Source organism: Populus alba, chromosome 10 (genome assembly GCF_005239225.2).
Source record: "Populus alba chromosome 10, ASM523922v2, whole genome shotgun sequence".
NCBI lineage: Eukaryota > Viridiplantae > Streptophyta > Magnoliopsida > Malpighiales > Salicaceae > Populus > Populus alba.
The window spans coordinates 19,233,892-19,252,759 of NC_133293.1; the positions used below are offsets into that span (position 1 = coordinate 19,233,892).

General features: G+C 33.5%; 1 long non-coding RNA gene, 1 other non-coding gene and 1 pseudogene across 3 annotated transcripts; all 3 read right to left on the minus strand.

Annotated features, from left to right (window-relative positions):
- Positions 1 to 3,030: 3,030 nt before the first annotated feature.
- Positions 3,031 to 7,474, minus strand: LOC118060229 (uncharacterized). Of its 2 annotated transcripts, XR_004689405.2 has the most exons (4): positions 7,128 to 7,474; positions 6,172 to 6,231; positions 5,124 to 5,211; positions 3,031 to 4,856 (listed from the first exon to the last, which is right to left on the minus strand). It is a non-coding gene; the product is annotated as an uncharacterized lncRNA (long non-coding RNA). The 2 variants fall into 2 exon arrangements; XR_004689404.2 differs by lacking the exon at positions 3,031 to 4,856 and having other exon boundaries at positions 4,931 to 5,211.
- Positions 7,475 to 11,033: 3,559 nt separating this feature from the next.
- On the minus strand, positions 11,034 to 12,129 carry LOC118060042 (uncharacterized). Its single transcript, XR_012170845.1, has 3 exons — positions 11,672 to 12,129; positions 11,450 to 11,519; positions 11,034 to 11,291 (listed from the first exon to the last, which is right to left on the minus strand). It is a non-coding gene; the product is annotated as an uncharacterized protein (transcript).
- A 953-nt stretch (positions 12,130 to 13,082) lies between these two features.
- Positions 13,083 to 15,081, minus strand: LOC140956034 (phragmoplastin interacting protein 1-like; annotated as a pseudogene).
- Positions 15,082 to 18,868: the final 3,787 nt, after the last annotated feature.

Genomic DNA, 18,868 nt, shown 5'->3' on the forward strand with positions numbered 1-18,868 from the left:
AAAAACAATTATATTTTTCTAGTGAATAGCAATCATTTATCACGTGCTAATTTCATAATGATCTTCGTTTTTTTTATTTTTAATTTATTTTTAATGCAAGAATATAACACAGACGTACGTCGATTTAGATCCAAAACCTTAGCTCTTTTTTTCTTAAAGAGAGAGTCCTTATCAATTGGTTTTACAACATGGACACATTCGTGTGTCAATCGAATGTGTCAATAGATTGTACTTATGAATGTTTCCTTCCTCGTTTTTCTTTTTTTCTTTTTTCAGTGTAGGAAAAATAATGGGCACATTGGGATGTTGCAACATGTGACCAAAAATGGAAACAAAAACTCTTTGAGACTGAGGTCTACACGTAGGATCGGATGGCTCCTCGCAGAACTAGAAAGCGTGGCGGATTGTTATTATAATTGAAGTCACGAAACTTAAGCATTTTTCTTAGAGCCCACGGTTCCGGAAGTAAAGTAGTGGTTTAATTTCCAGCTTGCAATGCCGTGCGGTTCAATACACCTTTATTCCCCCCCCTCATGGTCTTCACACAACATTTTTATTTATTTATTTATTTGGTAAAAATACTTTGCAGAAATTTGGAAGAGTGTGTACACAAACGGTATACTATTTGACTTAATGGATAGAGTTGATTTTATTTAGGTCTTGACCGTTGATAAAATTGGCTTAGCCATAAAAACTCTTAACAAATTAATTAATCCATTTGTTGGACTTGGAAAATTTCATAGCATACACGTTCTTCACCAAGACCTTCCTATATGATTGATTTTTTTTCCAGAAAAGTAACCCAAACCTTTCACATTTATACATTAAAGAGACGGTTTGTTGGATCAGGAAAATTGCACAGTAATTAATAATTAATGAATATTTATTGCAGGAAATGAATAATAGCCTCTCACATCACATTAATTATATCAATTTTTTTAAAATAGGTGAGCAGTGTTAAGAGATTAAAACTAAAAAGTTTTATTTTTCCTATGAATTCAGCTTCTAGTTATGTGATTGCTGATAGCAATTGAAAGATTAACATGAATATTAATTTCAGGGTTCGTGTTAATTAGTCGAGATATATTTTGATTTGAACACCTATATATATATATATATATATATTTTTTTTTTTTTTTTTTTCCCTACCAGCGAATGAGCTGGTGTGTTTTTGTCCAAAATGGGAAAACGCCTACTCTTCTTGGTTACTCGGGGAGGGAAGGCCCGCTAACTTAGAAAATAAGTGTAATTAAGTAGTACTGACTTTGTTGAAGACTATTATAAATGATATTAAAATTAGATCTGTTGTCATCACCAGAAACCGTCAATTTTAGCCGTCACGATCCAGTTTAGCAGCGTGCATGAAAAGTTTACTACTTCTACTTGTGTCGAAACAGGGCTCGGCTCAGAGGAAGACCGGCTCTAATAAACGTGAGCCATAATCTTAACTCGTAAGCACTAAACAGAACTTATTTTGTATTGTTTAGTCTCGAAAGGGACATCACGTACAATAGCTAAAACTTTGGATTTTTCCCCTTTGAGTTTAAACATAGAGTAGAGCCGGGAATTTAGCATTGAAAAATTACCACCCATCATACAGGTTTGACACCCATTGTACATCCAAATAAGTGTAAAATAAAACTTTACTTGTATAGTTTAACTAACTATAGAGTTTGAATAAATTCATAGTAAATCGGCCTGGCTAGCAAGTTGAATCGGGACATGGTTAACCCAACTTCTAAGTTTCAAAAAACAATTCAACTTAAAGTTAATCTTGTTTGACTTGTCAAAATATTAGGTCATCTTGTGTTCTTATCGATTCACTCAAAATTAATTAATTTTGATTTAAAATAAAATTGAAACGACATCATTTTAATTAACTTGGATTAACTCTCATAACTTGTCACCTGGATCTTGGATAATATCATAGGCCAAGCCGAGTTTAATATCTTTACATAAAACAACATGATATATAAATATAAAAAGTTACAATTCAGTATTTTCATTGTTTCACTATTTTTTTACATTTGGTCAAATATCAAATTACTTCTCATATGATATTATAATAACAAAAAAATTCATTATAAAAATACAAAAATACCATGTAACAAGTATTTTGAAATTTTTCTTTCAGTGATATTTTGATCATTTTACCATGTAATTAAGAAGGAAAAAAACTTATTTGTTTTTATTCAATTTGATGACAACAAATAAACTTTGTGAAAAGATCTCAAAGCCCTCGATGACAACGATTGTTAAATTTTTTAGGTGAAAAATCAAAATCATCATTAAACATTATTTTTTAGTCTTAGAGCAACGGTGTTTTTAATCAAGGGATATTTCACGTAGGAAAAAGCATAGAGATTGGCAACTAGATAACCAAAATCCCAAATGTCTTCCTATGGGACCAGTTTTCAGCATCCCTCACCCCCGAAGTTGGTTAAAATTGACTGCAATTCGTGAGGTCCGGTCGGTCCACGATAAGAAACTGCGCCCGAATGTGAGGGACATAAGCCTTGACACGTTTGCTTGACTTCCTACAAAGACTTGCCTCGTGGCCTTAATTAAAGCAAGCAAAAGCTCTTTCAAACACTCCTCGTCGTGTCCTGGATACGGAGGGAGGTGCGGGAACGTTTGCAATCTGAAACACACGAAAAATTCTTGGTTGGTGTTTTGGTTTGAAAATTTCCTAGCAATGCGCTGTTTTGCTTCTCTGGTCAATCCCAATCCAATATTGACTTCCCCGTTGTAACGCATAGGATTCGAATTTGGTATTCATAATAATGTCGGACTTTCAATTCAAAGGCTTGTCCACATTGTTTGAATAAATCCTAAAAAAAATTAAAATGTAAATGGTAAGGTTAATACAACCATCTAACTATATAAATCGATAATTAATTATATAAATAAATAAAATCATTAACAATAACAAAAAAAAATTAAAAAATTAAAAGATGAATCAAGATATTCAACAAAACACAAAAAATAAGATATTTACTCAATTTTTTCCACTAAACCTGTCTACTTAAATCAATAGAAAATAAATCCACATCTAGAATAAGTAAGTACATAAAGATTGAATTTGAGAAAAAAAAATGAAGAAACAAAAGGATAGACATGTACTTACTCTGAGAGAGAAAGAAAGAAAGAAAAAAAAAAAAATGTCGATCGATGATAAATCGCTCATTAACTATCATCACACGCCACACCAGGAGAAAGGAGACGCGGTAGTGTTTCTAGGGACACGGCATAAGACCAAGCTCGAATAACCAGTAGCGTTGCATATGCCGCTTAAAGAGCGCAGACGCCACTAATACAATAGCGCATAACCACACGTGCCAACACTTTTTCAAATAAAAAAATAAAAAAATCAATGTAAAATTACTAAAACACCCCTCAATGCATAACTAACCTTTTGTCTTTTTGAATATATAATACATGCGTACTTTTGTTGCAGCTTAGCAAGTGAAAACCTTGAAATGCTCTTGATTAACAACTCAATTATTTTATGACCTTCAAGGCAAGAAAATATTTTTACTATTTAAAAATTTGTGAAATATCAGAAAACCCATTTTTAACAAGTCTAATTTTTATTGATCTTAGGGTGTAATACAATTAAAATTAAAACGACTAACATATCCTCCCTCAATTTTTTAATTATCAATGAGCATATAAAACTACCAAAATATCTCTACATCAAAAGCTTCTATTTTATTTATTTTTTTGTAAAATGATAATTTTACTTCACGTGAAAACAAAAAAATACCCCACCCCAACCCTTAGAAATAAGAAAATCCACTCTCCAAGTCCAGAATAGACTGTCTTGAAACGTATCCATAAGAAAAATCGCATGAAAACGGTTGATTTGCGGGGCTGATTGAAATACCATAAGCTGATCATCAACGATAATGTCAAAGTGAAATATTATCTATTATTGTTTCAGCAATGAAGAGAATTATTCAATTATATATATAAAAAGATGGTGTGAAATGTGCACTCCAATATTTCCTGAAGAAAATAGATACTGTTATGTTTTACACGGGTGCTTGTGCATATCTAGGGGAAAAAATGCAAGTACATGACGTGAAAGAAAGAAAAAATTGTAAAATAAACAAAAGTCATATCCAGCAAGCTCCAAATTCAAACTTGAATTATTATCTTGATGAATGCACAAGTCAGTGCTTACACCTACCTCGAAAGGATATGCTAAGATTATTATTAAACAAGGCAACAGCGCACAAGATCAAGTAAGTGATGACGTTTTTTATTAGATAATTTCTGTTTAGCAGCCAAGGTTGCAAGAAATCTAGCTTGTGTGTGTGGGTGTGTAAACACACCGCCGCCACACTTAGAGTAGTATTCTGTCGTTGTCCAGTGCAATTTCTTTTCAATTTCACGTACAAAATGTATAATAGAATCAAAATAAAGTAGATAGACTTAAAAGCATTACAAGAAATCAATTCAGAAGTCAAAGAAATGCATTTAAAGTCAGTACAATGTTCAACAAAAGAGTTACCAGGAGTGATCGGGCTGGTTGTAATGTCACAACTACTGGTTAGAGGAGCATTGACTTTCAAAAAGATGGTGACTAGACTAGCAACCACAATATTGAGTGTTTTTTAATCAGGGTGATTCACATTTTACATTGCTTAATCTTTAATAAATTCGCTACGACTAGCAAGCACAATACCTGATTGTTTTCAGGTGCCCCAAGGATCACATTTTCACGGTAAAAACAAGGGGGATTGCATTCATGAACCACGAAGTCAGAAATGGAAGAATAGCATTACAATGACTTCAAAAAAACATCATCATACCAGTTGCCGTAGACGATATTTAAATTAGCAGCCACCTAGCTGCATATTCAAACAAGTTTCTCCTTTTTGGTGATCATATTCAAACAAGTTAAACTTTCTTTATGACGATAATATTAAGAAATATAAAGTTATTTTGTTTTATTTATTAAAAATAAAATATTTTTTTTAATTTTTTTTTTAGTTTAGTTTATATATAATCTCTTAACCATATTACTTTAGATTAGTGTGATTACATTATTATGCAGCATCAATGAAATCCTGGTCTCCTGCTCTTTTATTTTTTTATATATATAACAGAGAACATACCCCAGATAATACTTTCAACTTTATCATTGTATAGGGTTCTTCAGAAGCAGCTCTAGCTTTCCACATCCACCACACCACTGGCTCTTATCTGCCAAAGAGAAAATAACTTCTAAATCATGAATAAAAATGTTTACTGAAAAAAGAACCAAAAGAATATTCGAGGAGAAGGGTCCGAAGGAGAAGATCGTGTATTCCGATCTAGGGTCTTCAGGAGCACACTGCCTCCAAAAGGTCCCTTGGTTTTCAAAACCACAACATAAATAGAATAGGCAAAGCAGAGGCCTAAAAAGGTTGAACATAACAAATTTGTAAGAGCGAATCCTGTTCCAATTTATGGTCTTCAGGAGAAATCTTTACTGCATAATGCATACAAAGTAGCTATCATGACACACTGATTTCAGTATTAAAATTGTGGGTAAACTAGTACCACAGCTCACGAAAGAAGCTTGGCTCTGAACAAAATAAAACAGAGAAAAAAAGTTCAGATAACCGATCCCCAACTACCTAGTGATCAAGAGATAAATTATATTCAACAGCCACAAGCGAAAGAACAGACATGCAGATGAGAATCCTCAGGTAACTCCATTTTGCCCTGGACTCAGAAGTTAAGATCCCAATGATGCATTACGATATATCATAACTATACTGATTCTGCTAATTCTAAAATTCTATTCCTCCATTCTCCTATTTGACCCTGGCTTGAAATAACAAAACAGAAGGTAATGTTAGGCTGCCAAATCACAATAATAATCAAGGCTTATGTATGCTAATGGTGCATGATTTTCCATAAGTAGAAATTACGAGGTTGAACTTCCTGTCAAAAGTTAATGGCCTTTTTTGGCTGAAATTTCTGAAACACTTGCTGAACTTTTCTTCCTCATACCCAAATATCTTTGACACTGGATCAAAATTGTGCCTAAGTTTGATTAATATTATAAGGCAGCTATTAACAGTTCCAGCATTGTAGAGTCAGAAACCATTTTCCAAGGATTTGATAATTGGGATACAAAAGTTGACATTTAGAACCAGTCTCAGTGAGTGCTGGTACCTTTGTACTGCAAAATAGCACTGCAAGATTTTAATGATTATCCACTTGCTGTAATCACTCCTGTATTAGAAAGCAATCAAAGATCATTCCAGGCGGTGGGCGAGAAAGAAAGTAAAAGCTACTCCATTACAGGCTGCATCTCTAGACACACATAGACCCGTGCAGTCACATCTCAACATCAATCCATGAATAAAACCTAAGAATCTCATAGATCTGCTCGTGAACACAACAATTATTAGAAGTAAAACAACCGTAAACATTGATCAAAATGCCCATCTATTAATACAACTTAAATATCAACTCCAGATTCCACTTGATATTCACAAGTAAAGAGTTCAAACCCAACTAAATTTCAATATTATTCATATCATTTTCTCCAAACAATTGAAACACTTCTTTGAAAAAAAAGCATAATCCACTTAACTAAAAATGCTTAGTTGCAGATTGATCACCCCTTCAAAATCTAGGAAATTTCTTCTATTGAATAAAAATCCCACGTCAATTACGGCAACTCATGTGACTATGCAGTTTGACATCCTAATCCACTGAATGAAATTAATGTCAGCATAAAAATTATAGCAAAATAAAAAACCTACAAATTATGCAATCAGAAAAGGACCACTAAAAAGCAGAGAAATCATCAACTTCAAGAAGTCAAATTGCTTTTCATTAACTCTAATCAAGATACATAATATTGTCATTTCCTTAAATTTATATCCTCTCACACTCTGAGAGAAGAGACCTCTAATTTGCACAATTTCCAAAATCGATTACCCACAATTCATATATACCAAAATGTTCTTCAACAATCAGATTACAAAGGCCACAAAACTACATTGCCAACCCAGTCAAGGAAATTTCGAAACCACACCATTCCCTGCTTCTTTACAGACACAAAATATTTGAACTTCGAAATTCTAAAAAAAATAAAAATAAATTGAAAACCAATTAATTACGGATCACTCTTGTACAACATCAGTATAATCTTCGTTTGGTGATCCAAACTTCTGCTCGAAAGAGTCTGTAACAACATCACGGGACCCTTTAACACCCAGAAAAACAAAAACCCGTTAATAGAATGAACCCATAAAGCTAACTAAAAACCCAGAAAGAAAAATTTATTGCACAGACAAACACGTGTTTCTATTGTTATGTCATTATGTGCATCTGCAAAGGCTGTTTCTTTACCCGGAGAGCAGCAGTCGAGGCAATCAAAAAAGAAGCAACCATAATTTCTTGTTTCTTTGCTTCCATTTTGTCAAGCATTATTTTCTTTAAACTCTACAGATTCTTTTGGGTTTTTGAGTCGAGGTAGGGATGACAATGGGCAGCAGTGGAGTTGGATTTTTTTTATATTCATTTTTTTATCTATAATTTGTTATTCAAAAAATTTAAATAAAATATAGGTATTCATATAAAATATTCACTATCTATTATAAATAAAATAAAATAATATATATATAGGAGTATATATATATTATTAAAAAAATTAATATTCTATAAATATATTTATATAATATAAATATCTATTTTGAGTTAAATTAAAGTGAATTTTAAATTGAATTTTATAATATTTGTATTTTATTTATTATTTATCTAATAAAATAAAATAACTACCTAAGAATATTCATCTACATCAAAAAATTCATCGCTATCCCAAGCAGAGTCTCTTGTTGAGATGAGTTAGATTCTCTTCCATTCATGATCCTATATTATTTTACAGTTCAAATTTAAGTATCGGTTCGGGCCAGATTGTTTGGGCTTTTGGCCCAAATCTCATCGATCTAACATTATTTGAAGTTTTTGTTTATAAGAATCTTGTTCCTTCCTGGTACTGTTAAGAGGTGTTTACGGAGATAATAATATTATTTTTTTAAAAAAAATCAACACATCAAAATAATTAAAAAATATTAATTTAAAATAATAAATAAATAAATTTTAATAAAAAAACATGTTAAAACTCATTTTAAACAAGTTAAGGATCTCAACATTTCATGGTTAACTATCTAAATAATTTAATTATTCAAACTAACAACTTCTGAATTCAACTCGAACTGGTTACCCTATAAGAATTACCATCAAAGGACTCACAAAAACTTTTGTTAAACAAATTAACCAAAGGGCATCCAGCTCTTTCTATATGGCAGAGAACTCACTAGGAAGAGAGTGTTGAAGATGATGATTTTCGAGAAAGGTAGAGAGAAAGTTCTCTCGCATAACAATGCCCGTCTTGCTGGCAGTCTCACAAATTTGTTGCCGGTAATCTGTGTCATGTTGATGAGATGAAGGAAGCTCATCAAGCACCTTATCCTCCATGTGAATAACAATATTGTGCAACAAGCGGCAAACAAAAATAATCCTTGGCAACCTATTCTTACCAGGCAGCCACATTACCCCATGAATTATCTTCCACATTTCCTTCAGCCAAGCTAATGCAATCTGTGCTACAACTCCAGTTGCAGAATGTGGCTTGTTATACTCCGCCAGAGTGCATTTTGATAAGGAGTAAGAAGCCATGGCAATAGGGGAAAACCTGAGTCCCCGATTTATACTTCCCCAACTCCACTCCTTGAAGTTCTATTTTTTTCTCATTTAGCATTTTCACTTCCTTAGATAGCTTGTGGAAACTCGAGTTCTGCAGTAGAAGTGCATAACTTAAACTACCTGGGAACCCAACAATTACACCACAGGATCTCATGTTAGGGTCCCCTGTTGCTTGCAAGAGCATGTTGTGGTTCTTCTCACGATCAATCCACACACCATGTAATCGGTCCACTGTTGCAGAGTCATGGCAATGCGGGTATCGTCAATTGAACCACAATAATTAGGCAGGCCAAATATTTTCTCAAAATTTGATTTAATCTCTTCAATCTCTGTTACTGTGAAAGGCCAGCAAAGAAGGTGCAGACCTCTTTCTTCCATTGCTTCCACAGATCGCCGGGTAATTTGAGAAGAAATGATTGGTTGATCCCGAACAAGTCGCCAGTGTTTGACAATGATTCGCCAGAGCCGAGCCTCCTGAGAGCAAAAGTTACTTGGTCAGTTACAGACAGTGGCTTCCCATTTGAACAAGTGAAGTTTGATTGCCTTGCCCTCAGGTCTCCCTTCACAAGGGAGCAGATGCGGTTGGATGTCTTTCTTGATGTTTTGAAAAAAGATTCAAATTTCTTTGATTCAAAAAAAGGACCTAAAAGTGGAGACAAAGCAAACAGTCATCCAAGTGATTTTCGAATCATCATGGATCAAAATGTCCAAAAGAACAATAAACTCATGGGGATGTTTTGGTCCAATTTGCCAAATGAAAGGATATTCTGCCTCTAGCATGCTTGATAAAATACCAAATCCAAGGCTACATAGAGAAATGTCAAAAGCTGCATCATACAAAACAATCACAATAAGCAAAGGTGAATAGAAAGACAAAAACAAACAAACAAAAAGACAAGGGAGAAGGTTAAAGGTTTTCGTCTTTTATAGCAGAAAAATCAATGGATAAATTGTCTAAATTTTTTTTTATAGTTTCATAACAACAACACTTTACATTCTCACTTTTCATAAATTACAAATAATTAAACATAAGTATATTTTTTTAATTAATCTCACATAATACATACAGTTTTATCTTGATCAGCATGTAATTTCTCGTTAGACTCTATCAAAATGCAAGATTTAGATTCTTTTTTATTTCGATTGCAGAAAGTTTTCCAGGTTCTCATCCACCAAAAATTCAAGAGAATTATAAAAATGCTATCAGCTCATTCTTAATATCCAAGATGCCCCTCATAGCCCTGTCACAAGGCAAATCCATCAGCTACCGTCCTCTAGGATGGTGGTCGTAGATGGTTGATTCGATGGAGGAAATGATGTTTTTTAAAGTTTACAAAGAGAAAGAAAAACGAGGAGGGGGGGGGAGAATATGTGGGGAAATTGAGGATGTTTTGGTATTTTCAAACTCTTATGGAACGCAAATTGAAAATGTTGTTTGTGATTTATAAGAAATAAGGGCACAAAATGTTACTCCTGTGAAACTACAGGAGGTGATTTGAAAAAGATGGAGCCCAGCCCTTATAACCTTCCTCCCTAACCAACTGGGACCATGGCTGGAGTGGTGCTATAATCATGCTTGCTCCGAGCCCAAATAGACCCTTGTTTATGGTTTGCTACTGGGCTTTGACCTTCTTAATTAAATCCACTTATTTGTTATGCTGGCAAAACAAAAGGAATTATTATTATTATTATTATTATTATTATTAAGCCCCATCAATCATGCTTGAGATGGATGACCGGAAACAACTTAGTTTTAAAAATAATGCTAATCTTATTGATATTTTCTTCCCTCGAATTTCAAATGCTCAAAACTTCAATCCTTGAATCAATGCGATTTGTTAGTAAAATTCACATCTCCAATGCATCAGATTACTTGAAAAGTGGATTCAGAAATTTAATTATTTTTAAATCACCATTTCTCTAATTATTTGATAATTAGGGTATGTTTTTGCATTGTAATTCAATTTGCATTTTTTTAAAAAATTCTAGCTTTAAATTTTTTTTATATTTTTGAATTGTTTTAATATTAAAAAAAATATAAAATAATATTATTTTAATATATTAAAAAAAACATTTTGAAAAAATAATATTAATCCTGCCTCCATAAGACCTTTACAAGCTCTCAAGGCTTTTGAACTAGATTTTGAAGATAGTTTAGAAGCTTCCTCCCTACTCAGCTCTATAGTGGCAAGTCCTTCATGCCCCCACTTCTTCATTGCCATCAATACTCACTCTTCTCTTATCAGTCGCGCGTGTTGACACGTTAGAAGTACCCTTGCTAGCAATTTCTCCAGTGATTCCTGGCCCTGTTAAATCTTTGTATTCATCAAGTTCATCAAATGGAGTCCATGAACGGTTTTTTCTTCTAATGACCGGAGAATTTGGAGTCGTCGCCTGAGCTGCTAATTATGTCCGAGAAAACTTTGGAGTTACTTGATGATGTTGTGTTGTGTGACCGAAAGCTTAGAGAAGTTTCTAGCAGTGGTGATCCTTTAAGAATGTATTCATGGCCATGACAAGGTTGTACATAGTCAGTTTCGGACAAGTCCTGCCACACAAATCCATTTTTGTACCTCCTAATTTTTTTTAAATAAAAAAAATCAGCACAAACATACATTATTGCTGGAAAATGACGGAATCAAGAGAACTGATAGTGTGAAACATCAACATAGTTGTTTTCTTAGTTTTCTTAGAATTAAAAAACTGAGAGTATCTGAAAGAATGATCATTTTACCTTTTAGATGACCAGGAATACATGTTAGCCATGCCCCGACCTCGGAGATGGTTTAGCCTATCTATCACATCTGAAAAAATAGGGCTGAAATTAATTCATACAGCAGACACACATAGCAGTAGTACTATATTCAACATTATTGTGCTAATGGGATCTTGAGCTTGCAAATTTAAAGAAAAAAATTCACAAAAAAATATGTTTTTCTCTTAATGTAGGTACTACCTTTGAGTTGAAGTCCTTGGGGAGACGAGAGAGGGACTTCCATGAAATGAGGATGCTCAAATTGGCCATTCCGTGTGAGGTAGTAAACAACACCTACTTTCTGCTCGGATTTTGATTTTGGTAGGTTTAACATCTTGGTTCTTTCTGGATTGGTTTCTCTGTCTTGATATTTCGTTGGCATCAGTAACTCTCTTCTATCTGCGGCATTGGTAGCCATTACAGGTACAAAGAGAAGCAACTCTACCAGTTGAAAGGTTTAGGCACCAACAGAATTTGATGTAAGATGGAGACGAGTTATTGATCAGTATATAGTATTCAGTGATCTTGACTTTTGAATAGTGGAGGTCTTGGAAATTTTGGGCAGGCAAAGAAAGATGTACAAGTCTTTGCTTCAATAGAGGGAACAGCTTAGAGGAAAGATGGAAGTTTGAGTATCTCGAAGGGCTTGGAATTTTGGATAGAGAAAGGAGACAACTGCTAGCAACAGAGATGGGAATAACAAATAGAAGATGCATCAACCTTCAATGCTGTTCGATTATTTTGTAGATTGAGGGCAGTGAATAGACGCCACTAGAATCAGGGTTAAATTCTGTGGATAAAAATGGGTAATGGTCATTAAATTTAGGGCCACGAGTTAAAATGTTTCCCAAGCACATTATCCCTTACAATCTGCTCACGGACCAAATTGAAGGTTAAGACAAAATCCCCATTTTCGACAAACACAAAGTCAAACCTAGCCGTGAAACATGAAATGTAATTTGGGGCACAAAATTTGACAGTTAAACAACATTTCCAAACACGAAAGTCTTGACCTGTGGAGGCGACTGTAGAATCTGCTAGCTCCAAGCAAGAAATATACCCTGACTTGCAAGTCACTCTTACCTCAGTCTCACAGCTGTTTTATTATATCTACAGTTCATCCCAAGTAGTTGATGGTCCTTACAGACCTGATTCTAGTTCAACATCTGGATGCTCCAACCATTTTGGTGGGATTTAGGACGCCAAACGGGCAGGAGGCAGGGTGCTGCAGGTCACTCCTGTTGAGCTTGAATGCGCAAACAATGATTGTATCGGGTTTACAGATGGGCATAATGGAAGGCCTGCGTTCAGAGACCAGAAAAAAAAAACACAATTTACGTCTGTCTGCAGTTTCAAACACGAGACACAGAACTGCTCACATGTATTAACAAAATCAACCTCCGGGGTATTAGGGATCGTGCTGGAGTTTCTGATGCTTCCTGCCACAGCAATATTAAGGGTCTGTGCTATTCCTCTTGAACCAGGTCACATTCAACTATTTCCTACCTTTCAGGAAGTCAGAAACAGAGAAAGGACTTCCAATGCCGCGCTGAAATGAGCAACGGAATTTGATATTGAATTTTAACGAAAAAACATTGAGTAATACAGGGCATCAATTCGACTGATTTAACAGATGAACTAGGAATACAAAAATGTAACAGCTAGCATCTATGACCGATCCAAACTGATGAGACATCAAAGAGTTCCAACAAATTTTTTTAAAAAAAAATTAGTAAAACTCTTTGCCTAGCTGAAATAAATAAGAGGAAAAAAAACAAATTAAAAAAAAAAGGAAAGAATCCCACTTATTTAGCTTGTATTGGAATCTGTTGGATCAGCAGTTAGCTTCTTTGGGCAAGCCGTAGAAATATGCCCCTTTTCACCACACTCATAAGCAGGTCCTCTCTTTAATCTTACCACTGCTAGTGCTTGGCACACCGTTATTAAACTTCATCACTTGTAATCATAGGTGGAGCAGTTGATTGAATTTTTGCTTCTTCAACTATTTGGTTTTGGTTTCCCTGGAGTTTTCCTCCCTTCTTAGGAACCGCACAACTTATCTTGATGGGTCTCCCGCAGACAATCCGCTGGTCCAACTTTAGCGCCTTCATCAGTGAGTTATTGTCAGAAATCACATGCGCCATACCACGGAATTCCCTGTTTCCTTTGTCCGTACCAAAACGTATAGATGATAATTTTGCAATCTGAGAAAAATTTCTTCAGGTCATCTTCAGTTATATCCCAAGACAAATTTCCAACATAGATCCTGTTGTAACCCTCCACAATTCCTGGTGCAAAATTGGTTCCATTGTTGCTTTAGTTGTCTTGTAAGGCTGAATTTTCAGATAAAACCCGCCCCTGAAAGTATTACAAATTTCATGAGCATGATGATAGGAATGTGTGAATACTGATAATGGAAAGCTAAGTAGCATTGTATCTACAAGTTACTCACATGTCAGATCCATCAAGATCCAAGGCTCGTTTGGCAGCAGCTTCAGTCTGCAAGGAAGAATTGCAGTAGAATCAATAAAGGAAACCAAGTTAGTTCAGGAGAAAAGTTTCAAATTTTCGAAGTTGAAAATATTGGAACTTCATTTCAGTACATCTAAACATGGGTGCCTTTCCTAGAATCAGCCTTCAGCCTAATCAAAGGATTGTCTTAGCATTGCTCTAATTCCATCCATATTTCATCTTTATGACTTCCTTCACAGTAACCCACCATTTCCTATTGTTTTAAGAAGAAAAATTCCTGTAATTTGGCCAGAGACTACAATTAACCGGACAAAATTTGTGGTTCACTGTGATTGTTTAGTTTATTAGGAAACAGGTTAGCCAGTCATCGAAATTTCAGATTCCTTAGCTTGTAAAAGCGCAGAAGAGAGCAAAAAGTATTCAAGGAATGACATTGTTGAATTGTTGGTCAAATTTAGTTAACATTAAAATGTATTATGAAATAGATAACCAGGCTGAAGTAAGTGTTATTTAAATTTAGATGATTGTAGATACCTTGAAACTAATGATGGCAATTCCCCTAAACTTCCCACTGTCAGGAAATGTCATACAATCAACTTCGGTTATGGTACCACAGCCTTCGAAGAAACTACGAATGTCATCCTCAGTTGAATAGTACGGAATGCCTCCGACATAAACTCTGTCAGCAATATCCTCACTTATTTTACTGCAAAAGCATTAGACATATAAACGAAACAGAATTAGCATTCAAAACAACCATCATGTTGGTAGATAGAGAGTGTAATCCAATGTAAAATAGCACCATTAGTTTATCCTGTTCTAATACAACAGCCTAATTTTCAAACCCCAAACTAAAAAATTATCCAAACTATTGATCAATTGCATTACCAAACCATTATGAATACCATAATCAAAGAAAAACATAAAAGCCTGATTTTGAAGAAAATGGGCACCAATAATCAAACACAAAGCAGAATAACAACCCGATTTAAATACAGGAATGCTTCAAAATATTACCTGTCTCCGGCCACTTTTGCTGCCTCTACACCTTCTGCCTCACCAACCTGCCTTCTCCTCCTCAGTTTTTGCCTTCGTCTTTTCTTAGTCTTCTCTCTTCTCTTCTTCTTCTTTTCGGCCATTCTTTGCCTCTTCACTTCTACATCTTCCTCTAAACCCTTCTTTTCACTCCTCTCCCTCCTCCCTCTTTCTCTTCCTCTTCTTCGTCTTTATCTTCTTTTCACTACTTTCACCATCACCGTCCTCAACACTAACAAACCCCCCTTCCTTATGTCTTCAACTTTCCCTTGTCCTCTTCACCATTATCACCAACTTGGGCTCTTGTTTTCAACTACAATCCTTGTAACGATTGAGTCTTTCTTTTTTCTCTCTCTTTGACAATCTTTGTCTCTGTTTTTGCTGCCTCTAGAAGCTCTTGAAGCTGCGAGTTCGACTCTGGTTTCCTAAAGATCCGTTTTGCTATCTCGTGCGGGTCCATTAGACACTTTCTACTAAGCCTCAGCCTTCACAGTTCTCAGTTCTTGCTTTAGCTTCCTTGTTTGATAACACCATTGTTGTTCGCTTTGAACCCAAAAACCCTAATTGAGGGCTTATAGTTTTATCTGTTTAACCGTGACCGTTAAAAGCAAAAACTAAACGACGCCTCGAGTAGTCGTTCTACTTCGTAAATTTGGTTGAAGGAAATAACTGACCCGTTAAATCAAATCCTGCTGATTTCGGTTGAAAGGAAAAATACCCATCCTTCATTCATAAATAGTTTCGATTAAAGGAGATAGTTTGTTATTATGTTGTTTTAAAAATTGGATTTTAATATCGCTCTAGTTTACTTAGAAGGCAATTAATCATGATTTCACTTCTTAGTAATTATAAATATTTTTTCACTACAATATAGAGATGAATAAAGGTCTGTGTATGATTTTAGCCGAATACAAAAAAACCCTTAAAAGAAGCTTATTTTTCAAAGTACATAAAAACGACTATCGTTATCTAATCTAATGGACGAATATAAATTAAAATATGAAAGAAAAAATAAAAATCTCTCGCAAGCATATTTTCATTAATGTGAAATAAAGGCCAAAAATAAAACAATTAAATAGTTGTCCAACAAATGTAACTGAGCACTTAGTTGTTACAGAAGAGGGCCATTTTTTTTTATTTAATTTGTCACCCTAAAATCTAAATTGTTAGTGTCTGGTTTTTTAAAATTGAGTTTCAATTTAACATTTTATATTAATAATTTAAATAAAGAAAAAATTTAAACTATATTTATATTAATAAAAAAATTGATACGGCAAGCCTATAATCAAGAATTCTCAGAAATAATGTAAAAAATCTATAATACATCAAAATGTAACTGTAAATCTTGACTTTTGATTTAAGGAATATTAAATCATAGTAAAAATTATTTCCAATCAAATATATTACTATTTTTATTATTAAAAAAAAAAATTAAAAACTAAAAATAAATTTTTTAAAATACTGTCCAATATAATCTTGTACATTGTCGCTTTTTTCCCCGTCAAAACACTTCTTTTTTTTCTTTCCTGCCTTAGCTCTAATCAATCTTTACCCCTCCACTGGATAAAAAGCGTCATTTGAATCGTTAAAAAACTGTACCACTCATTTACATAATTAGAAAGTATAATGATTATTTTTTTTAAATAATTTTTTAATTTACAAATATATAAATAAATATTTTAAGTATTTTTTTGACCATATAATATATTAAAAATAATATTTTTTATTTTAAAAAAAATATTTTTTAATAAATAATAGTATATTCAAAATATTGATTAGAACAATATAAAAAAATTAATTAAATTAATATTAAATATAATAATTAAAAATTTTAAATTATTTTAAAAAAATATTTTTAAATATTATATATAAAAAAGAAGTGATATATAAATGAGACAGACCTGGTGCAAAACGCCAGGGAATTGATCTACAAGTTTGGTTGACATTGCTTATAAACATCCTAAGTGTATTTGTCAACATGATTTAACCTAGCCTTCGGTTAAATTAAATGGCTGATTCAATAGACTAATGGGGGGGGCAATTCCATAAACATATCGCGCAGAGTGAAGATCCAAAGCTAGAGAGAAGTCAAAAATAAACCCTTACGATTATACCAGTAACATCCCTTCTGTCCATGACCAAAAAAACCCAGTCCAGTTCTCAGTTGATTGGTGTGCTTTGTATTAAATAGAAATGTTGCCTAATTGATTTTATAAACACTCTTTCGAGCGCAAACTAGATACAGGAAAAGAAGGGAGAAAATTCACACGAGTAGAGGCCCAATGTTGCCCTAAATTGAAGTTTTGAACATGAGCTTGAAGCCTCGATGGTGTAGATAAATGTGTGGTGCACACGCACGTACTGACTCTTTTCCATGTTCTCTAGTCTACGTTTTGATTACTCAGAATAGTATAAGGGTTTCTCTAATTGGTTGATTTATCCCAGGTAAGCTATCGAGTGACGGGTTGCTGTTCGAAGTCATGTCTGCAAGTGACACAGTGCATTGTTGTATGCATGATTGTGCTCGAAGTCTGTAATTCATTTTTGACTTCTGCGTATGGTGATATATTTCGATCATGTGGAGGAGAGGAAAGAAATGTTATATCATTTCTGTCCAAACAAATGAACAATATGCAGCATAATTGCATCTTAATTATGAAATCCAAAAGTTATCAGGGCAATTCAATTAATGTTGTCTGTGTCTTGATTCCGCCTCCTTGATGAGGCGCTATTGGGCTTCTCCGTCGTGAAAACTAGCTAAATAAAAAAATTAAAAAAAATATATTTCACAACATAATTTTAAGGGGATGTAGCTACTGTAGATTTTAGATTTGTTCTTCAAATATATCAACTCGAGTTTTATTAAAATTTTAAAATCATTAATTTATAGTTTAACTTCATAATTTCAGGATTAGTCTGCCAGACTATCTAGATTCCAAAAATTATATATTACTTACACACAAATCTGACGTAACGTATACGTGTAAAACAGTCAAAAAGAGTAAAGGTTCGCATTTTGAGCCCCCTCGCGTGAAAAAACAAGGATCGAGCCTGTCTTTTAAGTCCATCTACAAGCCCATCCGTTGTTAATAAATTAAGCAGTAAACAACATTATGTATAAACATTGTCAGTGGAAAGCAAACCCACAGCATGTCATTTTGTGATTTTTTTCGTTAAGTGGAGGCCTCAGGGACCCATTGATCCACACAAACCCAGAATATTAATTGTTAATGTAATTATATATACACAAAAACCTGAGAGAATAGTGTTTATTATGAGATATCACCTTTTAAAATAATTCATCATTAGTATTTTTTTATCTTTTTTTATTTACATCTATTGTTTTTTCTCTTATTTTCTTCTTCATATTTGATTTTATTAAAAAATTAAAACTTTCTAATTTATTTCAATTTATTATTTTAATTTATCACTGAGCTTACGAATTTAGACAAAAGGTTTAAGTCCAAATTCTTTTTCTTTTTATTTTTTGTGTGGTATTTTACTATTTAAATTTAACCTTTATCCGTTTTAAAGTTTTATTATTAAGAAATATTAAACTTCATGGTTTGTTTTGAGTTTGTTTTTATATAAAGTTATATTTATTCTCTATAACCGAAAATTAACAAGTTTTTAGTGGTTTATAAAAAAGGTAGAACCCCAAAGTTATTTTAATTTTTGATTTTTTTCTTAATTTTATACTTTAACAATTTAGTTATTGGAAAATTGGGGATTCCATATTTTATTTTAATTTTATCTTGTCAAGTTTAACCCCTCGGTTATTATTTCATACCAATTTTTTTGTGGTTTTGTTTTTCTTAATTAAAAGTTTCAATTCGCAGTCCCTTCAATATTAAATTGATGAAAATTACAGCTTCATATTTATTTTAATTT